Here is a 13,251-nt window from a genome sequence, read left to right as displayed (position 1 = left end):
AAGGGAAGGAGGCAGCTAGGTGGCACAGTGGACAGAGCACCAGCCCTAGAATCAGGAGTACCTGAGTTCAAATCTGGCCTCAGACACTTAATAATTACCTAGCTGTGTGGCCTTAGGCAAGCCACTTAACCCCAATTCCTTGCAAAAACTCCCCAAAAAATAATAACTAAAGGGAAAAGAAGCCATGAGAAAAAGGAAAAAAAAATTAAACTATGAAAATAGTATGCTTGATCTGCATTCAAACTCCATAGATTTTTCCCTCTTGATATGGATGGCATTTTCCATCACAAGTCTCTCAGAATTGTCTTTGATCACTGAACTAATAAGAGGAGCTAAGTCCATGATAGTTGGTTAATGTGCATAATGTTCTCCTAGTTCTGCTCACTGCACTCAACATCAATTCATGCAAAAGGCAGGCTTTTTTGGTGTCTGCCTACTCACAATTTCATATAGAACAATAGTATTCTATCACATTCATATACCATAATTTGTTCATCCCCTCATTTTCCAATTCTTTGCTACTAATCAAAAGAACTGTTAAAAATATTTTTGTCAAGTGAATCTTTGCCCCTTGTTTATGATCTCTTTGAGATACAAACCTAGTAGGGATATTGCAGGATCAAAAAATATGCAGTTTCACTGCTCTCCAGAATAGTTGGCTCAGTTCACAACTCTTCCAATAGTGCAATAATGTCATAGTCTTCCCATATCCCCCTCAACTTTTATCATTTTCCTTTTTTTGCCATTTTAACCAATATAATAGATATGAGGTGGTACTTTTGTTTGTTTTCATTGAGTTGTTTTAATTTGCATTCCTCTAACCAATAATGGTTTAGAGCATTTTTTTCATATGACTATATAGATAACTTTAGGACATTGATGATTTTAGAACAATGATCTTCAAAAGGTGATCTGAGAAATCCTATGGGTCCCTGAAAACCTTTCAGAGGTTCTATGAGGTAAAAACATCACCAATAAAGATGAGAAGATAGCCCAGTTCACAATTAGTGGTTTTAATTGTTTGAAAGTTGTTTATTAAATGCTAAAACTTGTCTCTTTTACAACTTCCCCTCTAATTTTTATCCTTGAGACCAAAGCAAAACAATTCTGATCTCTGCCTCATATGACAACCTTTCAAATACCTGAAGGCAACTCTTACTTGCTTTCTAAATCTTCCTTTCCCAGGGTTGTAGGTATTTCTTTCAACCAGTCCTCCTGTGACACATTTCCCAGTCACATTTCCCCATTTTGGCTGGTATTAATATGCTCCAGCTTCTCGATGACTTTTCTAAAATATCGCTTTCAGAATTGATTGCTGTATTCCAAATGGTCCTAAATGAATGGGGACATTTGTATTTGTCTTATAAATATGATTGTGGTTAGGATAGGGGGTGGAAAAATGATATACATATGTTTCTTTTTGCTTGTGTCCAGAGGGGAATGAATGAATGAAAAAGCATATTTATTAAGTTCTTTGCTATATGTCAGAATTTAGCTATATGTGCTAAGTTCTGGGGAGACAAATAAAAAGAGAGATATCCCCTATCCCCGACTGGCTTCCATTTTAATGGGGGAAGTCAGGGAAGAATGTTTCAGTTTGGGAAGTCATATTGAAGAAATGAACTTGTGGTGCAAATAACTAACACATTCTTTTTTTTAATAATATTTGTATAAGGGGCGGCTAGGTGGCACTGTGGATAGAGCACTGGCCCTGGAGTCAGGAGTACCTGAGTTCAAATCCAGCCTCAGACACTTAATAATTACCTAGCTGTGTGGCCTTGGGCAAGCCACTTAACCCCATTTGCCTTACAAAAAGCCTTTAAAAAAAAGCAATATTTGTATACACCTGCTATGTGCTAGACCCTTTCCTAAGTACTTTAAATATATTCATATGAGGGACAGCTAGGTAGCACAGTGGATGGAGTCAGGAGAACCCCAGTTTTATCCCAGTCTCTTGGTACTTGATACTTGCTAGCAATGTGACCTTGGGCAAGTCACTTAACCCCATTACCCCACCAAAAAAAATTCATTTGATCATCAGATCAACCTTATGAAATAGGTACTGTTATTATCCCATTTTACAGTTAAGGAAACTGGAACAAAAAGAGTTATATCACTTGTCCAGGGTCATATAGCTTAGAAATGTCTGAGGCCAGATCAGTCTTCCTGACTTCAGAACCAACATTCTATCCACTATGGTACCACCATCCAATCTTCCATATAACTCCACCTCTTCTCCAAGAAATTAAATGAGGAATGAACTCTTTTTCTAGAACGTAGAGTTGTGCATTAGATTCCTGGGACCCTTCCCTATCACTGACTTCCTTTGGTTCCAACAATGAAGTATAGCAGTAGGGTTTCCCCTTCTCCTCTCATCTTGAGAAGTAAGGAAGAAGGACTCCTATGAATTCTTGTTCATTCAATACCAGAGATAGATACTGTTATTTTGAAAACCTCTGAGCCCCATTGACTGAGGCTCCAAGAAAGCATGGATGATTGATTTTGCCTAATCCATGTTTTGTTTGTTCAAGAGGAATCCTTCAAGGGCAATTAGGAGGAAGGACATTTGTCTCTCACTGTGGGATAAAAGTTGGTTGACTTCAGCAAGGGGAAAATACAGGTTCAAGTCACATTACTGCATCTGAATAGGGAAAAGAATATGGATTTGGGATCAAGAGACCTGAGTTGTTCCAGTTCCTTCACAAACTCTGTGTGAACTCAGAAAATGTACTTTTATTCTCATAATCTCAGTTTCTTAAACTGTTAAATAAAAAAAGGGACTAGATCTATTTCTCCAATTAGTAATATATCTTTGGGCAAATGACAAACTCTTTGAATTTCAGTGTCCTCACATGTAAAATTAGCAGATTGGCTTAATTGGTGTCTAAGGTCCTTTTAAGCTCTGGGAGTCTAATTGAAATGTCAGTAGGATATAAATCTTTGGAGCTGTGGAAAATGAAAGAGGGTGTCATGTGGAAGATAGCTAGAAGATAAAGTACTCTAGGGACTGAACTAGTCTGTTCCCATCATCTACTATCATATTTCTTAGACAGTTGTTCCCTCTGTCAGGATAGGCCTTCTGATTGTTGAGTCTGGGAAAAGTTCTTGAAAACAGTTCCAGAATATGTGGAGAGAAGTAAAATATAAAAAACCTGGAAAGGCAGAAAAGGGATATGTTGTAAAAGTCTTTAAAAATTCAATGAGAGAATTTGATATTCAATCCAGATAGTACTAAGGGAGCCACTGAAAATCATTTAGTTGGGGTGTGACATGTTCAGACTTCTATTTTATGATAAATTCTCTATTCAATAAATTTTCTATTTCTTCTGAGATCAAATATACATTCCCTTCATTCTGTAGTCCAGTCAAATTGGCCTCTGCTGTGTTCCTTACAGATGGTATTATGCCTACAGTCTCTATTTCTGAACTGATTCTCCCCCACGCCAAGATTACATTCCCTTCTTACCTCTGTCTCATAGAGACTTCATGGCTTCTTTCAAAACTCAGGTCAAGTACCACTTTCTGCATGAAACTTTTCTTCCTTCCCATCCCCATCACAGATTGGTCACTGCCCTATTTGGAGTGTGATTAGTCCATAAATCTTCTCCCCTCGGACCACCATTATAGAGTGATTCGTATCTTGAATGAACAAGCGAGGGCAAGGTTATAGGTCTACATTAAGGACAATGTGAAATATAGGCCATCATGATGACCATCAGGGGTGCATTTTGTTGTTTTTTTGTCTCTAAGAAACATGGATGACTATAACCATTTATTAACTAAAAGGTGCTCAAATGATGCTAACACTGCTCATACGGAATACAGGGAAACCTGTGTTCCAAGTCCAGCCTGTTATTTCCTGACTGCATGACCCCGCCAAATCATTTAACCTGCCTCATCTTTGGCTTCCTAGTACAAAATGGGGGTATCAATAGTACCTACTTTAAGGAGGACTAAATGTGATATGCTATGTGAAATACTTTATAATATACTTCATTTCCAGTATTCCTGTAAGAGTATAAGGGATCTCCATCCACACTAAACCGTGTGTGGAGGGTGGAGGGAGGGTTAGATGTCAATGTCTAGTTCTAATATCAAAGGTGCTGCACAGTAGAATTAGATGAACCAATCCACATCAAAAGCTATAGGCCCTTCAGTTTGTTGTGTTTAAGGGAAGGTCTTCAAAACAGGACCACTTCTTTAACAGGTCACAACCAAGGGAGCTACGGAAAAGAACAAGAAAAGGGAACCAGGGCATTTTACCAATCCCCTTAGAATAGATGACCTTAAACTGAGTAATCCCATTGACCCTTTCATACTGTGTGGACTGAGAGAACTAATATCTCTACTCTGGCTCTAAGGAAAGGGATATAACCAGAAATACCATCTGGGAGATTTGGCCATGATAGACTTCAGGTAGGAGCAGGAGAGGAGATTCCATAATGATCTTTTAGGGTATTTCTCTCAGGACCTGGTAATTAGAAATATCAATCTCTTGTTGGTACTCTTGAATTCATACTTGAAGGTAGCTCATTCAACTTAAAGAATAAGATTATTCCTGAATTGGAGTCATTTGCGTGTTTTATAGGAAAGGGAGAAATATTATTCAAGGGAAGGTAACTGGTTTCCTGCACCTGAGGTCATAGCAAGAAAGGTACCAATTAACTTAAAAAAGATGGTTCCAGTCATTGGGGATTCAGAGTGTTGGGACAGGACTGACATAAAGGAACAAAGAGCTAAAATAGGATATATGGATCATAAATGAGGGGTAGACAGTCTTTTGGCTCAAGAAAAAAAAACAGGTGAGTAAACTCAGGCTATAGGAATTCTTGTCAGAATTCAAGATGGAGATGATAAAGGGTAGATAGACTTCCAAGTATTAATTGTGTGTTCTATGGACTGGTGAATAAATAAATAGCATTGAAGATTTTAATAGATTATGTCTTTTGTAGGACTGTTAGATGAGTTAATGTTGCTTACCTGGATGATGCTTTAATATTTCCACATTGTAAGTTAGACTATATCATAATGGATACAATTTATTCTGTTCTGGCATCATGCTTGTCATGCAAGATGAACAAACAAGGAGATAACTTTCATTTCCCTCCATTAACCTTTTGGAGGATTCGTTTTAGGGACGATCTATCCATAATACCTGCTGTCCATGTGCAACTGACTGTCACAAGGAGGAGGAAGTCCTGCTTCACTTAGGAAATTCTTGGCATTTTCTGTCTTCTTTGTACCTCCTACATGTTAGATATTAGAAGTCTTTTTATCTAAACTCAACCAGACCCAAAATGCAGAATTTTGTATTCTTTCCTAGATGCCATAGCCCATTACAGCCCTGGAGTCAGGGAAACCTCTGTTTGAATTCTGCCTGCTATTTTCTGATATTTTGACCCTGCCCAAATCACTTAACCTGCCACATCTTTGGCTCCTTATATGTAAAATAGGGGCAATAATAGTACCAACTTCACCAGGTTATTGTAAGGACCAAAGGAGATTCTCTATGTGAAACACTTTATAAACCTAAAAGTGATAAATAAATGCTAGTTAATAATATTATTTCAGACACCTAGGTGCACAGAGTACTGGATCTGGAGTCAGAAAGACTCATCTTCCAGAGTTCAAATTTGGCCTCAGACACTTAGTAACTGTATGACCCTGGACAAGTCACTTAATCCTGTTTGCTTCAGTTTCCTCATTTGTAAAATGAGCTGGAGAAATAAATAACAAACCACTCTAGTATCTTTGCTGAGCAAATCCTAAGTGGATCATAAAGAAATGGACCAAAACAATAACAAAAATTATCATCATTATGTACAGTAACAATAAATAATAATAAAATAAATAGTAATAAATTATTATCAATAATAAGTTAGTTTCTATCTTATTACTCTCATCAACTGTATCTCCTCAAGCATCCACACAACTTCTACCCTTAACTCTCCCCTGAAGATTTCACCTAATATTTTGATAAGAAAATAGAAGTTATTGGCCATGAGTTCCCTCTTCTTTCCTGTTGTTCATCCTTCATTTTTGAAGACATCCAATGACAAATTGATGTCCTCACTTTTACACAAATTGGATTTAAATGAGGCAGAGCTGTCAGAAGTCATCACCTCTTTCTCTCTTCCAGTCAGTGAAGTCCAATGATAAGACCAAGTCAAGAATGGACACAGCACAAGATGTAGTGAGTGATCTTGTCATCTTTGATGCCTGCCCATGCTCTAAGTCCATTCAATGGGGCTAAGTCTTCACTTGCTTGGGATAAACACCCCCCAGCTCATCAAAAAGTTTGAGGTCCCTTGGTTACTCTCAACCTGGGTTAGCCCATTTGTCCTTAAAGGTGATGCATTACAGTGAACATTACGTCTTCAATCAGGAACATCTGAGTTCAAATTTGACTCATACATAATCTAGCTGTGTGATCCTGGGCAAGTCACTTAATCTCTGTTTTAGTTCCCTCAATTGTAAAATGGGGATAATAATGGTACCTCCCACTCAGAGTGGACATCAGATATGGTAATAGTTGTAAAACATACAGCATAATATCTGATAATAGTAGACACTTAATAAATGTTTAATCTCTTCCCTTCCACTTTTTCTTCTCATTGTCTACATTGCATAGAGAATTTGGCTCTTCCCCTAGAGCTTCCACTCATCAGAAGTGGTGAAATATACCCATAGGTGTTTTCATTGGGCAGTCTGTCCTTGCTTCTTCAATAGTAAATATTCAGTACACATTCATTTTGTGGTAGTTTAGTCATTTTGATCAAATGTGACTTTTCATGACTCCATTTTTGAGGTGTCTTGGTAAAGTGATTTGTCATTTCCTCCACAACCTCATTTTACAGATGAGGAAACTGAGGCAAACAGGGTGAAGTGGCTTGCCCAGGGTCACATAACTAGCAAGTATCTGAGACTGCTCAGTTATTAAGTATCAACTATATGTCAGTCATTGTTATAAATATTGGGGATATCTCTAATATAAAAAGAAAGTATCTGTTATTAAGAAACTCACAAATTAGGGGCAGCTAGGTGGCATAGTGGATAAAGCACCAGCCTTGGAGTCAGGAGTACCTGGGTTCAAATCCAGTCTCAGACACTTAATAATTACCTAGCTGTGTGGCCTTGGGCAAGCCACTTAACCCCATTTGCCTTTCAAAAACCTAAAAAAAAGAAAAAGAAAAGAAAAAGAAACTCACAGATTAATGAGGGGGAGAATAATGCATAAAAGAAAGCCGATAAATAGTAGGAGGGAATGATACTATGGGAGGGAAAGGGGATATAGAAGAAAGGTCAAAAAAGTTCAAAATTAGTTTACTACTCAACATAGCAGCAGCCCTTTTTCCCCTCCACAGTGGTCAGCTATGACTCCCTACCTCCCCAATGACCACGTCGAAGGGACCTGTAGTTGGCATTGATCTTGGCACCACTTATTCCTGTGTGGGAGTTTTCCAACATGGGAAAGTGGAGATCATTGCTAATGACCAAGGAAACAGGACCACCCCACGCTACCTTCCTTGCCTTCACTGACACAATGTTTAATTGGTAATGCTGCAAAGAATCAAGTTGCAATGAACCCCACCAACATGGTTTTTGAAGCCAAATGTCTGATTGGTTGAAGATTCAATGATGCAGTTGTGCAGTCAGACAAGAAGCATTGGTCTTTCACGGTGGTGAATGATGGAGGCAGACCTGAGGTCCGAGTGAAGTACAAAGGGGAGAACAAAAGTTTCTACCCAGAAGTATCTTCAGTGGTCTTGACTATGAAAGAAATTGATGAAGTTTACCTTGGGAAGACTGTACCAAATGCTGTGGTTACAGCACCAACCTATTTCAACAATTCCCAATGTCAGACCACCAAAGATGCTTGAACCATTGCTGATCTCACTGTGCTCCATATCATCAGTGAGCCAACTGCTATTACTTTTGGCTTGGACAAATAAATTGGTACTGGGGGCAGCTAGGTGGTGCAGTGGATAGAGCACCAGCCCTGGATTCAGGAGTCCCTGAGTTCAAATCCGGCCTCAGACATTTAATAATTACCTAGCTGTATGGCCTTGGGCAAGCCACTTAACCCCCATTGCCTTGCAAAAACCCTAAAAAAAAGTTGGTACCAAGAGAAATGTGTTCATTTCTGACCTTGGAGGTGGTACTTTTGATGTCTCCATTCTTACCATTGAAGATGGCATCTTTGAGGTCAAATCCACAGCTGGGGACACCCACTTGGGTGGAGAGGACTTAGACAACTATGTGGTCAACCATTTCATTGCTGAGTTCAAGTGAAAGCACAAGAAGGACATCAGTGAGAATAAGAGGGCTGTTTGCCATCTGCACACTGCTTGTGAATGTGCAAAGCATACCCTCTCTTCCAGGATCCAGGCCAGTATTGAGATTGACTCCCTTTATGAAGGTATTGACTTCTACACATCAATCACCTGAGCCCATTTTGAGGAGTTGAATGCTGATCGTTTCTGTGGCACCCTGGACCCTGTGGAAAAGACATTAAGAGATGCTAAGCCAGATAAATCACAGGTTCATGACATCATCCTGGTGGGTGGTTCCAATCGCATCCCCAAAATCCAGATGCTTCTGCAAGACTTCTTCAGTGACAAGGAGCTCAATAAGAGTATCAGACCTGATGAAGCTGTTGCCTATGGTGCAGTTGTCCAGGCTGCCATTCTGTCAGGAGATAAATCTGAAAATGTGCAGGACTTGCTGCTTTTGGATGTCACTCCTCTTTCCCTTGGAATTGAAACTGCTGGTGGTGTGATGACAGTTCTGATCAAAGGTAATACCACCATTCCCACCAAGGAGATACAGACTTTTACCACCTATTCAGACAACCAGTCTGATGTGCTTATTCAGGTTTATGAAGAGCCATGACAAAGGATAACAATCTTCTTGGCAAGTTGGAGCTCACAGGAATCCCTCCAGTACACAGGGGTGTTCCTCAAATTGAAGTGACATTTGACATTGATGAAAATGGTATTCTCAAGATTTCTGCTGTGGATAAGAGACAAGAACAAGATTACCATCACCAATGACGAAGGTCATCTAAGCAAAGAAGACATTGAGTGTATGGTCCAGGAAGCTGAGAAATACAAGGCTGAGGATGAGAAGCAGAGGGACAAGGTGTCCTCCAAGAATTGCCTTGAATCTTATGCTTTCAACCTGAAAGCTACCATAGAGGATGGAAAAAATGCAAGGCAAAATTGGTGATGAAATAATCAACTGGCTGGATAAGAACCAGACTGCTGAGAAGAAAGAATTTGTGCATCAGCAAAAAGAATTGGAGAAGGTCTGCAACTCCATTATTACTAAGCATTTATGACTAAATGCAGCAGAAGAAAGAGCCCATACAACTTTCCCAAAATTGAAGGACTCATATTTTAGCCAAGGTTGTAGCCAGTTTAAAAGTAACATATAACTGTATAAATCTGGGCATTCTGAATACTTGAATGTGTGCAGAGAGAAAGAAGTGAACAACATTGCGCTTTACCAGTATTGTAAACAAGTGGAAATGCAATTCTTATCCTGGAGAATAAAATCTATTTAAAATTTGCATCTAAAAAAACAAACAAAAAAAAATAGTGTAGCTAGGCGAGAAATGAGGAGATGCTAGAGGTATTAGTTCTGTTCCCTTTCCTTAAATGGAAGAGTCTATGGCTTTACCCTCCAATGAAATGGGCAGAGGATACTGATGTAAAGAAAAGTAATTGAGCTGACTGAATCTTGAAAGATGCTGGAATTTCTCAATGATGAGTTTACTAGGGCCATGTTGGAGAAGCTGATTAAGCAGGATCAGGTAGATAAATGGGAATTAAATCTCTAGTATCTTCCCTTGAACAAAGTAGACTCGATCAATGTATGTTGAATTGAACTAAGTAGACCGATTCAGTTAAAATACAAAGTATGTGGAGAAGAGTCTGAAACAAGGCTGTAAAGGTAGAGTGATGCCAGAGTAGTCTTAAGTGATGAAACAAGGAGTTTGAACTTTGTTCCATAGACAAAGGGACCCATTATGCAAGACAGGAGTTTTCCCTTCAGTGCACACATATTCCATGCTTTCTTGATACACATATAAAAGTTGTGTGTAAACAATCTTAAACCCTGCCAGCAGTTAGAAATAAAGACATTTCACTTCAATGCTAAAAGCCCATAGTGATATCTGGGCAAGAATTCTCAATAGCATTGATGAAACCTCACTTAACTTCTAGACAGTTTTTAATCTTAGCCTTCTTTATGCCTCTTGATTGGGTATTTGAGACTTTCCAAGTTTCCTCATTTCCCATTTTTTTTCATCTCTCAGCTCACATGTTCTTTCTATTATAGCTAATATGACTTACCTAGGTGGGGCAGCAGATGCTGTTGTTGCTGTTTGATCTTTGTTCTTGAAAAAGACCATAGTATCAGGTAGGTGATGCTATGACCTGCAAGTGGATTGGATCTAAGTGAATTGTGCAAAGTCACCAGCCTCACTTTCTCCTCCAGAACTATCAGGGTAAGCTATAGATCAGAATGACTGGAGATGGCCTTGGATGCAATGGAAGACCTTTGGCTTTTTTGAGCTAAGATCTTGGACAGTTCTCAGTTTGACTGAGGCAACACTCATTGAGTGACTAAGGTTACAGAAGAAAGAGATGTGTCAAAGGGCAAAGAATGACCTCTGTTACAGAGTCTAAAAATAAATCAAGTTGGGAGGGCCAGACTCTCATGGATTCTCAGTGATTAAGACAGAAAAGAAAGAAAAATAGCGGGTGGAATGTCAGACTTGGAGTAAGGAAGATCTAAGTTAAAATTTTGTCTCAGACACTAACAGTTTGACCCTGGATGAATAATTTAACTTTTATGGAGGAATGTGGAGGGCCTTAAATCTAAAAGAGAAAGACTGAATTGGTTATAAGCAGATAATCTAACAGTGAAAAAAATAAAAAAATGAAAAGATAGGACATTAAATAAAAGTATATATCACATATGTTAATGGATATAACACATTAAATAATAATTCTGCTTTTCAGTATAGATCTCCTAGAAGAACATGACGCCATACTGAATAGCATGCTTTAATAAATAAAGTAATAATACCATACTTTAAGAAGTAATTCCTAAAAAGTTAGAACATGCAAATATAGAAAAACAAGTATTAATTTATAAATTCACACAATATTATTAAAGAAAGAAAACATTCTTATGGTTCCAAGGCATGAAATAGTTCAATTTTAAAATTTTAATATCAAACAAGATTTCCAAACAATCAAAATGACTCAACCTTGAAGATACATTGATTTGAGTAACTCAGAATTATTCCACAGGCATGAGAAATCATAGAAAATATTCCAAAACACAAAAGAATTCAGGTTACAATCAGAAATAATACCTTCAAAAACTGTGGCCAATCTTCAATGAAAAATAGATGAATTATCAAATAAAGAGATTTGAGGCATTTCTTAGAAAAGAAGTCACAAAAGTGAGTAGCACATGACTCTCCATTCATGAGAAATATGTCAATAAACAAAAGCACAAGTACTAATAAAAAGTTAAGCAATGAAATAAATTCTCTCATGTTTATAGACTATTGACTTTTAAAAAGAGAAAATGAATTTAGGAAAAGGGAAAGGATAAAGAGGGTATCATTTAGCAAGGAAAAAATCTAAGGCACTAAAAATTTAAGATCATGTGATATTTGAAAAGTTTGAGAGACATAATTTCTGGGTATTTAATCAGTTTATTAATAATACAAGTATTTTAATAAATGAAATTCATGACACTCTTGATTGCCAAAGACCAGTCATGGTGGTGGGCTCATAGTTTTTATGTCCTTGAAAGAGAAATTGTACCTGAGGGTAGTAATCGATTCTGATTAATAATTAATGAGAGAATGAATATTACAATGAAAAGTAGACTTAGCCCAATGAGAGGCTGAAGGAATATCATTCCTGGACAAAGAGACTTTCTCTATACGCAGACCATCCCTAGCTTTGAGCAATCTAGTCACAGAATATGTCCTCTTCCAAACCTGAATAGAACACAATGGGACTAAATTCTTTGAAAGGTTGGGTGAGGTCTGACCAAGATTGAAAAGAGTTAATTCAATCTTATTATCAACCTTCAACAGATTAACCTTTGAAATAAGGACTATGAAAAAGGGGGAAACTGGATCTCCCCAAATCATTGGCTATTAATAATCATTTCTCTCAATCATAAAGAATCATGAGATAGAAATGAAGAGTTGAATTAATAATATATAACCCAAATTCCAGGTTCTCCTATAAATGAATATATATATGTGTGTATTTATATGCATTTATATGCATTTGTATGTATATAGTAGATATATATATATATATCAATATAGTTATATAGCTATACCTTCATATTGTATGGCATACAATACATAATAGATATGCTCATATATGTGTATGAATGTATGTACATATCTATCTATAACATGCAAGCTATATATGTGCAGAGACACTTTTGTTTTTGTATCTCATGCCTAGAATTGAACTTCGTACATATGAGGCACTTTATCCTTATGGAATAGAGTTGAATCTGACATTTTGGAAGTCCTTGATGGCTTATAGAGGGATTTCAAAAGTATTTTGTCTTTAGATCATCATGTCATGATGTGAAGTAAGGCAAGTAAACATATTCCCAAATGTAAGGCAGGTACCATCATCCCCATTTTGAATATGACAATACTGAGACTCAAAGAGTTTAATGACTTGACTAAACTATTTAGCTAGAAAAAGGCAGAAGTGATTTGAGTTCCAGCCAAATAACTCTTAACTCTCAACTTTTAGCAAGGAATGGAACTCCCTGAAAAAGATATGGGGTATATTTTTGTCCTCACTCTCCATTTTAAAATTCTAAAATAGTCATTTTTTAAAAAATGTACATATAACCAGCAAATGACAGAGCTAGAAAATGATGGTAATGGTGGATAAATATTAATAAAAGGGACTGCATTATGTATCTTGAATGAACATTATCTGGAAAGAATTGCTTTAAGGAGTTGAATTGCCAGGATACTTCTGCTCTTGTGAGGTTATCTGTTATTAGTCAGGAAGATGAGAAGTAGACTATACCAGCCACAGGATAACCACAGAGTCTGACTTGAGGAGTCCCTCAACCACAAAACAGTGACTCTACCCATATATAGGTCTTCATGGTCAACATGGTGCCCAGTATCACCCTGATTAATTCCCAGGCAACCTTTTCCCAAAGAAATTATGGGATGAC

At 37.6% G+C, this 13,251-nt stretch overlaps 1 pseudogene; it reads left to right on the top strand.

Annotated features, from left to right (window-relative positions):
• Positions 1 to 7,392: 7,392 nt before the first annotated feature.
• LOC141489472 (heat shock cognate 71 kDa protein-like) lies at positions 7,393 to 9,340 on the top strand (annotated as a pseudogene).
• Positions 9,341 to 13,251: the final 3,911 nt, after the last annotated feature.

Source organism: Macrotis lagotis, chromosome 5 (genome assembly GCF_037893015.1).
Source record: "Macrotis lagotis isolate mMagLag1 chromosome 5, bilby.v1.9.chrom.fasta, whole genome shotgun sequence".
In the NCBI taxonomy this organism is placed as follows: domain Eukaryota; kingdom Metazoa; phylum Chordata; class Mammalia; order Peramelemorphia; family Peramelidae; genus Macrotis; species Macrotis lagotis.
Note: the sequence above shows the minus strand (reverse complement) of the source record. Positions and strands in the feature narration are given on the sequence as shown.